General features: G+C 52.5%; 1 pseudogene; it reads right to left on the bottom strand.

Annotated features, from left to right (window-relative positions):
* Positions 1 to 413: 413 nt before the first annotated feature.
* Positions 414 to 1,070, bottom strand: LOC142431104 (small ribosomal subunit protein eS8 pseudogene; annotated as a pseudogene).
* Positions 1,071 to 11,361: the final 10,291 nt, after the last annotated feature.

Below are 11,361 nucleotides of genomic sequence, written 5' to 3'. Positions count from 1 at the left end.
GTCCAAGGGAGGTCAACTGACCAGGTATCATATTATGCGGTGGTTTGATCCACGATCATCCAGCTGACAATAATCGCTGATAGCAAAGCTGTTCGAGTCCCTCGCCTGTGATCAGAGGGGATCTAGCAGAGGCTTCATCTGACTAGATCCTCTAGAGATGGATTTGCGGCGTCCGCCCTCCTCCAGAGCCTTCTACAGGGTGGGTGTGTACCATTTCAGCTCGGAGACTTCTCCCTCCATCACATTTGGGTTTGCGGATCATCATGTTTGGGTCCCGCAGGCTCGACGAGCCATTTTAAAGGGAACTTGATGGCCTGTCATTTTGCCACCATGCTGGGCAACAACTGTCTCTATTTTCTTTTCTTTTCTTTTCTTTTTTTTTTTTTTTAGAATAAACACCTTTAATACATGTGCTAGGATGGGAAGATTTATTTCCCTTTTCGAGCTTTGATTTTCCTCAGATAAAACTCCAGCTCCTCCCCTCTAGCACGTAGCCGTCTGCTCGGCCACACTGGCCTGGCCTTGAAGCAATACAGGCGAGAAGCTTGCCCTGCTGGAACTGCTCCTCCAGAAGACTGCTGATTTTTGCGTTCTTTTTCCGTTCATCGTATTTCTTCTGAATTTTCTTTGACCGCTTCTTATTTAGTATCTCTTCCTCTTCAGGAGTCAGCTTAGCCCCCCTTTTCCGGCCCAGGGGCAGTGCATAGTGGGACTCGTACCACTGTCGGTATGGTGTGCTATCAACGAGCACGATGCAGTTCTTCACCAGCGTCTTGGTGCGGACCAGCTTGTTGTTGGATGCGTTGTAGACAACATCAATGATTCTGGTTTTGCGGGTACAACACTCGGAGCCCCAGGAGAAGTTCCCCACGTCCAGCCTCAGGGCCCTGTACTTCTTGCTGCCTCCTCTCACACGAACCGTGTGGATGCGGCGGGGGCCGATCTTAGTGTTGGCAGCCGGGCGCCCAGCTCACACTTCCGCTTCTTGTGGTAGGGCTTCCTCTTGCCCCCGGTCTTGCGGCGCTTGTGCCAGTTGTCCCGAGAGATGCCCATCGCTCGGCGCTGGCTGGAAAGAGCCTGTCTCTATTTTCAAAACCGGTGGTTACCCCTAAAAACCAAACCAAACTCACTGCCATCGAGTCGATGCCAACTCTCAGTGACCGGTGGGACAGCCTCGAACGGGCCTCTGAGAGTTTCTGAGGCTCTAACTCTGTACAGGAGCACACAGCCTCCTCTTTCCCCCGGTGATGACAGACTGCCGACCTCGTGGTCAGCCGCCTGGCCAGGACTCCCTGTTACTCCTAAAGGAACCTCCAAATTCACCCCCAGTCCCTCCTCATCCCCCTGCCCCAGGGCCCCAATCCCCCAGCACCAACCACTCATCCGACTTCCACCTCGGTCGATCTGCCTCTTCTGAACGTTTGACATCAGGGATCGTCCCTGCGGCCTTTGGTCCTGGCTTTTTTGCCCTGACAGAGCTGCCCTGGTGGGTCTGTGGGCCGTGCCTGGGGCTGCTGACAAGCAGAAGGACCGGCAGCTCAAACCCACCAGGCTCTCAGCCACCTGCCTACCTGTGCAGGAGAACGAGGAGGCTGGCTGCCTCGGGAAAGGTGTGCAAACACAGAAACCAGCACCGCAGTGAATCAGAATGGGCTCGCTGACAGCTGACGGCGCTTAGGTCTGCTGTGTTGGCTTTTATTCACTCAAAAAACGTTATTTTGTTTCATCCACCTTACAGGACATATTGCTACTTGGTTTGCATTTTTTTGGGGGGGGTCTGGGTGTGGACTTTTATTTGCTAGGATATAAAAAAAATCATTTTCTTTCTACTTGAGCCCTTGGTATCAACTTCTCATTTTTTTCTCCCCTTCCTCCCTCATGAACCCTTGATAAATTATAAATCATTATCATTTTCATATCTTACACCAACTGCTGTCTCCCTTCACCCATGTTTCTGTTGTTCTTCCCCCTTGCGGTGTGTGTGTGTGTGTGTGTGTGTGTGTGTGTGACGTTGATCATCATGATTGGGGCCCCTTTTATGACCAAAGAACATTCTGCTACGGTGTGTTGTCTGAATGCACCGCAGTGGAAAAATGGAAAAACATGGAGTTCTTGATCCCATGTGGTCACATCCGGAGTTTTCTTTGGAAGGCCGCCAGCGGAGAAGCAAAAAATACGTGCGTGTTGGATCATTCCATTAACAATGAATCTTTGTGGCTGTTCACTGCCACCGGGTTGTCGTGGCTCCTGGGAAACCACAGGCACACACACCAGGACTCGACCACGAGGACCCATCGTTTCGGTGCCTGGTAGTCAGAAGTCAATCACCAGGCCTTCCTTCCTGCTCTTAGCCTGGAAATGCCGCTGAGAGCCACTCAGCACCGGGCTGATTCCAACGTTTGGCGACCCCCACCCCCACCCCCGTGTGTAGTACGGCAGTCAATCCTGACCCAGGGGCTTTCTTGGCTCAAATCCTTGTAGAAGCAGTTTGCCAGGCCTTTCTTCTGCCAGTCTGTGGTGTGGGTTGAAACAGGGAGCCCTTCAGTTCGTTGGCGGCACCTCCAGGGCCTCCAGGTACACAAAGCAGTTGGTGTTAGGTGCCTTTGAGTGAACCCCGACCCACAGTGACCCCAGGCACAGCCAAACCAGACACTGCCTGGGCTCTGCGCCATCCTCCCAATTGTTCCGGTTGAGCCCGTGATGGCAGCTGCCGAGACAGTCCATCCCCTGGAGGGTCTTCCTCTATTTGGTTCTAACAGCTCCATTCTCTGCCCTCCAGCACAGGGCAGAACTGCCCCTGTGAGTTTCCGAGGCCATGGCTCAGCGCAGGAAAAGAAAGGCTCATCTGGCTCCCAAGGAGCAGGGAGCGGCAGGCGGTTTCGAACCGCCCACCTGGAGGCCCCATTCAGAACCTGCCGCGCCTCCGGGGCTTGCGGTTCAAACAACAGGGCAGCGCAAAGACGTTCACTCTCCCCTCTCTGTTTATCTCTGCCCACGGGCGCTGGCAGGCAGCTACGTGGAATGTACTTCCAGACCTTTCTGCGTGTCCGTACTCGCACACCGCTAGGTTCCCCGGCACAAGGCGATCCCGGTGCACGCCCGGCGATGCGCAATGCTTTCCCCTGTGGAACAATGAACCCAGGGAACGTTCCAGGCTGCTAAATCGGTCCTTACGGCAGAGCCCGCCGCAGCCTGTGTGGCACCGAGCCCGCCCTCGTGCTCTTAAACAAGGTGCTTGTTGTGAGACCAGGGCGTCTGCCGGCCCTACTGCACCTTTTACAAGCAAAGGGGCTGGTGGACAGCGGGGTCTGCCCAGACCCCTCCGGGCATAGACGTCCTTGGCGGACCAGAGGCTGGACGTGGAAGGGCTGGTTCCACCACTCTCCTGCTGTGGGTGCAGGCCGTGGAGTTGGCTCTGAGTCCGAGGAGCGCCCTGTGACCCAGGATAACTGGTGGGGTGAGGGTGCTACGCTGTCTTCTCTGCAGGGGCAGATCACCAGGTGGGCTCAAGTCGCTGACCTTTAGGTGGGGGGCCACCGCTGAACTGTTGCATGACCAGAGTGCCTTGGTTCCCAAGGGCCAGCACAGTGACTTTCCTTGGCCCCCTCTCAATGGGCTCTCTTTCCCAACAGACTTTCAGTCGCTGACACCCTCCTGCCATCCCATGGTGGGATTACTCCCCCACATTCTCAGGCAGGACGTGACCGTTTCAATCATTCTAAATAAGCATGTGCCCAGTGAAGGAGTAAAGAAGGCTTGGTGGTGGCATAGTGGGCTAGGCCTTTTGCCATTACTTGAAAAGTCAGCAGTTCAAAACCACCAGCTGCTGCTTAGGACCAACATGAGGCTTTCTGCTTCGGTGAAGTTACAGTCTCACAGCAGGGTCACAAGGAAGGGAAGAGCCAGCCAGGGTGCAGTATAGCACCCATGACACCCACAACGCTCCCCTAGTTCTTTAATGCTCCCCAACCCCCCACTCTCATGACCTCAGTTCTGTCTTAGAAACCTGGTCACACCGGAGCACGCACACTGGTACAGATAAGAGGTCTTGACACACAGAATCCAGGACAGACAAACCCCTCAGGGGGAACCCATTACAAGGCTCTACATGTGACCTCTTCCCTGGGGGACGGACAACACAAAAGGGGGAGAAGGGAGACGTCGGACAGGGAAAGATATGACAAAATAATAATTTATAAATTATCAAGGGCTCATGAGGGAGGGGGGAGTGGGGAGGGAGGGGAAAAAAGAGGACCTGATGCAAAGGGCTTAAGTGGAGAGCAAATGCTTTGAAAATGATGAGGGCAAAGAATGTACACATGTGCTTTACACAATTGATATACGTATGGATTGTGATAAGAGTTGTATGAGTCCCTAATAAAATGTTTTAAAAAATAAAATTAAATTAAAAAAATTTTAAAAGAAGTAGGTAACAGTACAGAAATGTCGAAGAAAGGGAAAAGGTGTATGCTTCTATCAATAAAGGCAATTACTGTTAATACATTAAAAACAAAAACAACCCTCAGGACCAATAGTGAGAGTAGCAACACCAGGAGGGTAGGGAGAAGGTGGGGAGAGAGGCGGAAGTGATCGCAATGATCAATGTACAGCCCCAGCCCCACCCCCGGGTGGATGAACAACAGAAACGTGGGTGAAGGGAGACAGCAGACAGTGTGAGACATGAAAATAAAAATAATTTATAGATTGATCAACGGTTCATGAGGGTGGGGGAGAGAGAGGACAAAAGAGGAGCTGATACCAAGGGCTCAAGTAAAACATAAATGTTTCCCAAATGTTGATGGCAACCTATGTACAAGTGTGCTTAATCCAATTGAATTAGGATTTGTTATAAGATCTGTAAGAGCCTCACCCCCATTAAAATGATTAATTAAAGTAAAATTTTTTTAAAGAAGAACAAGTGTGAAGACAGCCGAATGTTGTTTAATTTTTTTAATTATTCAAAGATCATTTTGCTGAGGGCTCTTCCAGCACTTACAACACTCCACACGGCCATTGTGTCACGCACACGTGCGCCTGGGTTGCCCCATCATTTTCTAGACATCGACTTTCAATGAAGCCCTTGGTTTCTGCGCCTCTTCCCCGCGCCCCATGTTTTGTTTTCTAACCATTGTTTGAAACCAGCTCTGGGGCCACAAAAGCATTGAAGGACATTTCAATGCCACTTCCCCCGCCTTGTGTAACCACTCCAGCCAGAGTGCCGAGCTGAGAGGTCAGGAAGCCGGACTCAGGTCAAAGCTGGGATGGCCCCCCTCCCTGTGAACAATTCTTTTCTTTCTCTCCCCTCTCATTTGTAGAACACACACCCAGGGAAACACTCTTATATGTGGAGGCACAGCCTGTCCCAGCAAAACTGGCAGCCTCTGTCAACCCCCCACGTCTGTGACCATTTCTTCTCCCCCCCACCACCTCCCCACACCTCCTCATAGTCTTTAAAGTCTCTTCCTTTGGTGTAGAAACTATTTTTCTTTTATTCCTCCCCCCCCCCCCCCCCGTTTATAACAAATTGTTGTCAGATGCCTTCAGCCACCCTAGTAAGTTACAACGGAATGAAACTCCGTGTGGCCCTGCGCCGTGCTCACCGCCGTCCTTCTGTCTGAGCTCATCGTGGCAGGGACAGACACGGTTGGCCCTGCCCCTCCACTGGATGGAGCTTGGTGCGCTTCTCCGTGGACTGGTCTCTCTTGGTAACATGCCCCACGTAGGTGAGCTGAACCCTGGTTCTCTGAGGACCATTCTGGCTGTACTTCTTCCACAAAAGATTAGTTTCTGGTTCTGACCGACCATAGTACTTTCAGTCTTCCTCAACAGCGCCCTGATTTGAACGCATCGATTCTGCTCCGCTCCTCCTTATCCCACACTCACCTTCACGTGCACATGAGGCCATTGAACATGACATGACCTGGGTCAGATGCACCGTATTCCTCAAAGTGACCTGCTTTTCAACACTTTGAAGGGTTCTTGCACGGCCGATCCACCTAATACAACGAAGGCATCCTTTGATCGCCTTGACTGATACCACGTTTAATATTATACCATTTATAACCATGGTCTCACGAGATATGTTTCGTCATGAGATTGACCACCTTTGCTGAGCATGTCTTCCCATTGTGTCCATGCCTGGAAGTGTCTGACAATCCCATCACTGTTTTTCAGAAAAGCCTACTATCCCATCGTGTGTATGGACCAGCGTTGATCCATCCATTCCTTCACAGACAGGAGGTTTTGCTTAGTTCCATCTTTTGCGCTGTTATAGAAATTGCTGCCATCATACAACTATACGGAAATTGTTACCAATGCACTGAAACTAAATTTTCATAGCAAAACTGATGCAAACAGGAAGGTGAAATGGGTTCGTTGGAGAGCATTTGGAAACCAGGGCATCACCCAAAAAGCGAAGCAGTCCGTCAAGTTCCAGTCTGGAAGTGGCGCCATGAATACGTCCTTTGACCGGCTGGTCTCTTCCCAGAGGCCATTTCTCAGTCCATGCAGTTCAGTTCCAATGTCCTGGCTTGGCTTTTCTCGAAACCCAGAAGCCATAAAAGATAAGATAGGCAGATTCCATGTGAGGCAAACCCACTGAACAAAGACGAAAGAGAAACTAAGCAGGCAGGGAGGGAGGGAATGTTTACAGCATAAATAACTTTGGTTGTTGCTCACTGGGCTGGAGGCGCAGGACCCTAGGAAATAGCTGGTCTAACCTAGTCCTCAAAGACAACGTTCCACATCCTACTTTCTCAAGGAGCGACTGGGGTTTTAAGAGTGTATGACTTGGGTCATGAGACACCAGGCACAGAGAAGTGGAGTGACTTGCCCCGACTCACACAGCAGGGCCGGGATGGAAGCAGCCTGACTCCAGAGTTGGTCTTGCTAAGCCCGAGTCACCAATCCTCGGTTTTGTGTGTCAACAAACACAAAACTCGAAGGGCAGACCTTCAGAGAAAGGGCCTCACGAGCGTCAGCAATGTGCTCGTTTTCACACCCAAACCCACTGCTGGCCAGTTGAGCTGCTTCTGTGGGTGTCTGAGACGGAAGTTCTTTGCTTTCTTGTTATTGGTGGTTTTTAAAAATCATTTTATTGGGGCTCGTAAAACTCTTATCATAATCCAAACATACATCCACTGTGTCAAGCACATTTGTACATTTGTTGCCATCATCATTCTTAAAACTTTTGCTTTCTGCTTGAGCCCTTGGTATCAGCTCATTTTCCCTTTCCCTCCCCCACCCTACCTCATGAACCATTGATAATTTATAAATTATTAATTTGTCACATCTTATACTGTCTGATGTCTCCCTTCACCCATTTTTCTGTTGTCTGTCCCCCAAAGAGGAAGTTATATGTAGATCCTTGTAATCGGTTCCCCCTTTCTACCCCACCTTCCCTCCACCCTCCCGGTATCACCACTCTCACCACTGGTCCTGAAGGGATCATCCGTCCTGGATTCCCGGTGTTTCCAGTTCCTATCTGTACCAGTGTACATCTTCTGGTCTAGCCAGATTTGTAAGGTAGAATTGGGATCATGATAGTGGGTGGGGAGGAAACATTTAAGAACTAGAGGAAAGTTGTGTGTTTCATCATTGCAACACTGCACCCTGACTGGCTCATCTCCTCCCCAAAGAGGCCCTTCTGTAAGGGGATGTCCAGTTGCCCACAGATAAATCTCGGGTGCCCAATCTTCACTCCCCCCTCATTCACAATGATTTGATTTTTTTGTTCTTTGATGCCTTACACCTTCGACACCTTGTGATCACACTGGTGTGGTTCTTCCATGTGGGCTTTGTTGCTTCTGAGCTAGATGGCCGCTTGTTTACCTTTAAGCCTTTAAGACCCCAGACACTGTATCTTTTGATAGCCAGGCACCATCAGCTTTCTTCACCAGCTTTCTTTTTGATTTAAAAAAATTATCTTATTGGAGGCTCTTACAGCTCTTATAACAATCCAGACATCAATTACATCGAGCACATTTGTACATACATTGCCATCATCATTTCCAAAACATTTGATCTGTACCAATGTATGTAACGCTGGTCTGGCCACATTTGTAAGGGAGAACTGGGTCATGATAGTGGGGGTGGCGGGGGTGGGTGGGGAGCATTCAGGAACTAGAGGAATATTGTGTGTCCCCTTGGTGCTATACTGCAACCCTGGTTGAACCGTCCCTTCCTTGCGGCCCTTCTGTAAGGGGTTGTACAGTTGTCTATAGATGGGCTTTGGGTTTCCACTCCTACCCCACCTCCCTTTTGCATCGATATAATTGTATTGGATCTTTTGATACCTGATACCTGATCCCATTGACACCTCATGATCACGCAGGCTGGTGTGCTTCTTCTGTGCGGGCTTTGTTGCTTCCCTGCTAGATGTCTGCTTATTTAACTTCAAGCTTTTAAGACCCCAGACGCGGTATCTGTTGATAGCCGGTCCCCATCCTCTTTCTTCACGACATTCGCTTGTGCATCTGCTTTGTCTTCAGCGATTGTGTCGGGAAATCCACACTGGTTCTCCTGGTGTGTGTTGCCATCAAGCCAGCTCCCGAGGATGGCAGCCAAAGGGCAGGGCTTGGCAGGCCCCACCCTCAGCTCTGTGAGATCACTATCCGCTGTAAGCCTCAGGGTTTTCATGGGCTGATTTCCCGAAGCACATCGTGTTCTAGCCTGAAGTATTGCTGAAATCTGTCCACTGTGAAGGAGCCCTGGTGATGCAGTGGTTACACATTGAGCTGCTAACCCCAAGCGCAGTCTGTAACCCTCAGCTGCTCCCCAGGGTAAAGACCAGAGTTTCTGCTCCCATAAAGGATGCACAGGGGCAGTGCTACTGTCCTGAAGGGCTGGCATTGGCTCCAGGGCAGCGGGTTTCAGGGGGGACCCTGCTGGGACGTAGAACACCAGCCAAGTTTCCAACACCACGGCCACCCAGAAGCCATCACGGTATGACAAGCGGAGCCCCTGCAGTCGAGTCCATTGCAACCCGTGGGGCTGGAGGGCAGCGGCGTCTTGCCCTGTACGGTTTCCTAGGCTGTCAGTCTTGACGGGTAGACCTCTCTCCCGAGGAGCGGTTTGGTGGGTTTGAACCGCTGGCCCTTTGGTCGCAGCCTGACCATTGTGTGTCACTGCGAAACCACAAGCCACAAACTCCCTGTCGCCGAGTCGGGGCCGACTCAGAGTGACCCTGTGGGGCAGGGTGGAACCGGCCCCTGTGAGTTACAGGAGAAAGCCCTTGGCTTTGAAATGACAAACCTGTGGGATCGTAGCCCTCCAGGCTCCTGCAGCCTTGGGAGCGGCCAGCCCAGAAACCCCAACCTTGCGGAGGAGCTCCCCCTGGCGGCAACGGCAGAGGCAGCTTCTGCGGGAGCTCAGCCTGCGAGGGTGCCTGCGTGGGTCCTTCCATGGAGCCCACCGATCCGGATGCCCTTTGAGTCACGGTGGGACGTAGTCGGTATTGAACCTGGATCTTCCAGCCAGAGCCTTGGTTTTCCTAATGGGTCCGGGGGAGGTGTAATGATATGATTGTGACCAGAGTTCTTCGAGGGTCCTCCTGCCTGCTGGGTACAGAATCCGCCCTATGGGAAGCAGGAAGAGGGGCTGGGGTGTTACTACCAGCGAGAGAGAAGCAGGAGTGGAACTCCTCCCCCAGACCCCAAGACCCCTGGGCCTTGGCTCCTTGATCCAGAAGACAGCTCTGATGCCTGAGGAACTGCAGAGACGCGGCTGCAGCGGAACCAGGGGCCAGAGCGGTGGGCTTCCCGGGCCAAAGAGCAACTTGGAAAGCTGCGTGCTTTGCTAAGGAGGCTGGCTTGTGGAGTGGGTTACCTCTGGGCACTGCGCTGGGGGAGCTGGGTCTGCTGATCTAGGAAACCGACTAAAGCGAATGACACCAGGACATACCCTTTGGGTATTTGTTGGTAGCCCTAAACGCTCTGTAACACTGGCCAAGCAGGAGAGGTCAGGCCAAGTGGCTGAGGGCCCGAGGGAGGAGAGCATGGCAGGGAACTGAACTGTCCCCACTGCACAACTGCATCCTGAGCCATTTCTCGCTGAATCGTAACCTGTCAGCTTCCCTAAGAAACCCCACAATCGGGTCACCCAGCTGATTCTTGAACCCAGCTGAAAAGCAGAGAGTTGGAGAGCGTACAGCGACGAGAGTTATATACAATACACAGGTGAGATGTTGGGGTTTCGGGGGGTACAGTGGCTCAGCGCTCAGCTTAGTGGAGAACATGTGCGACCCCTGCCTGAAGTGGTGGAGGCAGCAGGGAACACAGTGGCAAGACCGGGAGGCAGAGTGGCGGATGGGTCTCCGGACCCGTGGAGAAAGGCGGAGGAGCAAGTCTGCCTGCGTGACTGATGAAGAACTGTACCCACACTGTTCTGTATCCTGTTGCTTCCCTAATAAGCCCCATTCGGTGTGAGTGCTGAGGGCTGAGTGGCCACTGCGATGGATTCCTGTCCCCAGTGAAGGAGGGTGCTGTGGGAGGGGGAGCCGGCGTCAGATCAGGGTAAAGGGGGAGAGGGTAGAGGCTCGCCTGACCTTGCTTCGGGAACCACCTGTGGGCTGGTGCAGACTTGGGTCCTCCTGTGTGTGGCTGGAACAGGTCAGGCGTGGCCCCTCACCATTTCTTTGGTGCCCTTCCTAAAAGTCTGACTTTCTCCTCTGCTGAGGAATACGCCATGGCCCCCACTGCCCGGAGACAAGATCTTGTGTGGGAGGCTCTGGGGCCAGCATGTGATGGTGGTGAAGGGTCCCCACCAGGCCTGGCACACAGTGCTGGGCACAGGCTGGGCCTCCCGAGGGGCTCAAGGCCTGAACTGGCAGCTCAGGTTGGCAGGGGGAGAACTGGCACTCAGATGAAGTCAAGGGACTTGTCCGGGGTTACCTAGGCAAATGCCCTTTTCCTGGGGGATGGGGGGTTCACACCAGACAGCTGGGTCCTGGGTCTAAATGCCTGGCTCACTGTGAGCCAGAATCCCAGGGAGGGTGGAGATGGAGGAGACAGGGCCGGTCTCCGTGTGAATAACAGAAATGGGCTCACTATGGGTAACCACACAGAATGGGTAGGTAACATTCTGGGCAAGCCCACAGTAGGGTCACTGCTGGGAGCCTACAGGGAACATGGAGACCATACACACAGTTGAGCAGAGCAGGAAGGGGGTGGTGGCTGGGAGGGAAATAAGAACCTGCCCCCTGGAGCCTAAAGCCAGCAGCCCCAGCACATAGTAGGGCAGGGCTGATGAGCCACCTGGGAGCTGACTGAGTACACAGTGGGCCACAGAGACATGCTCACAGGCCTTCCAAGTAAAAAGTAGGGAGCTGGGGGCTCCTCGGACCCGAAGATGACAGAAGGCTAC

The sequence above is a fragment of the Tenrec ecaudatus genome, chromosome 1, assembly GCF_050624435.1.
Source record: "Tenrec ecaudatus isolate mTenEca1 chromosome 1, mTenEca1.hap1, whole genome shotgun sequence".
Classification (NCBI taxonomy): Eukaryota; Metazoa; Chordata; class Mammalia; order Afrosoricida; family Tenrecidae; genus Tenrec; species Tenrec ecaudatus.
The sequence above is the reverse complement of the archived record's forward strand: the minus strand, read 5'-3'. Positions and strand labels throughout refer to the sequence as shown.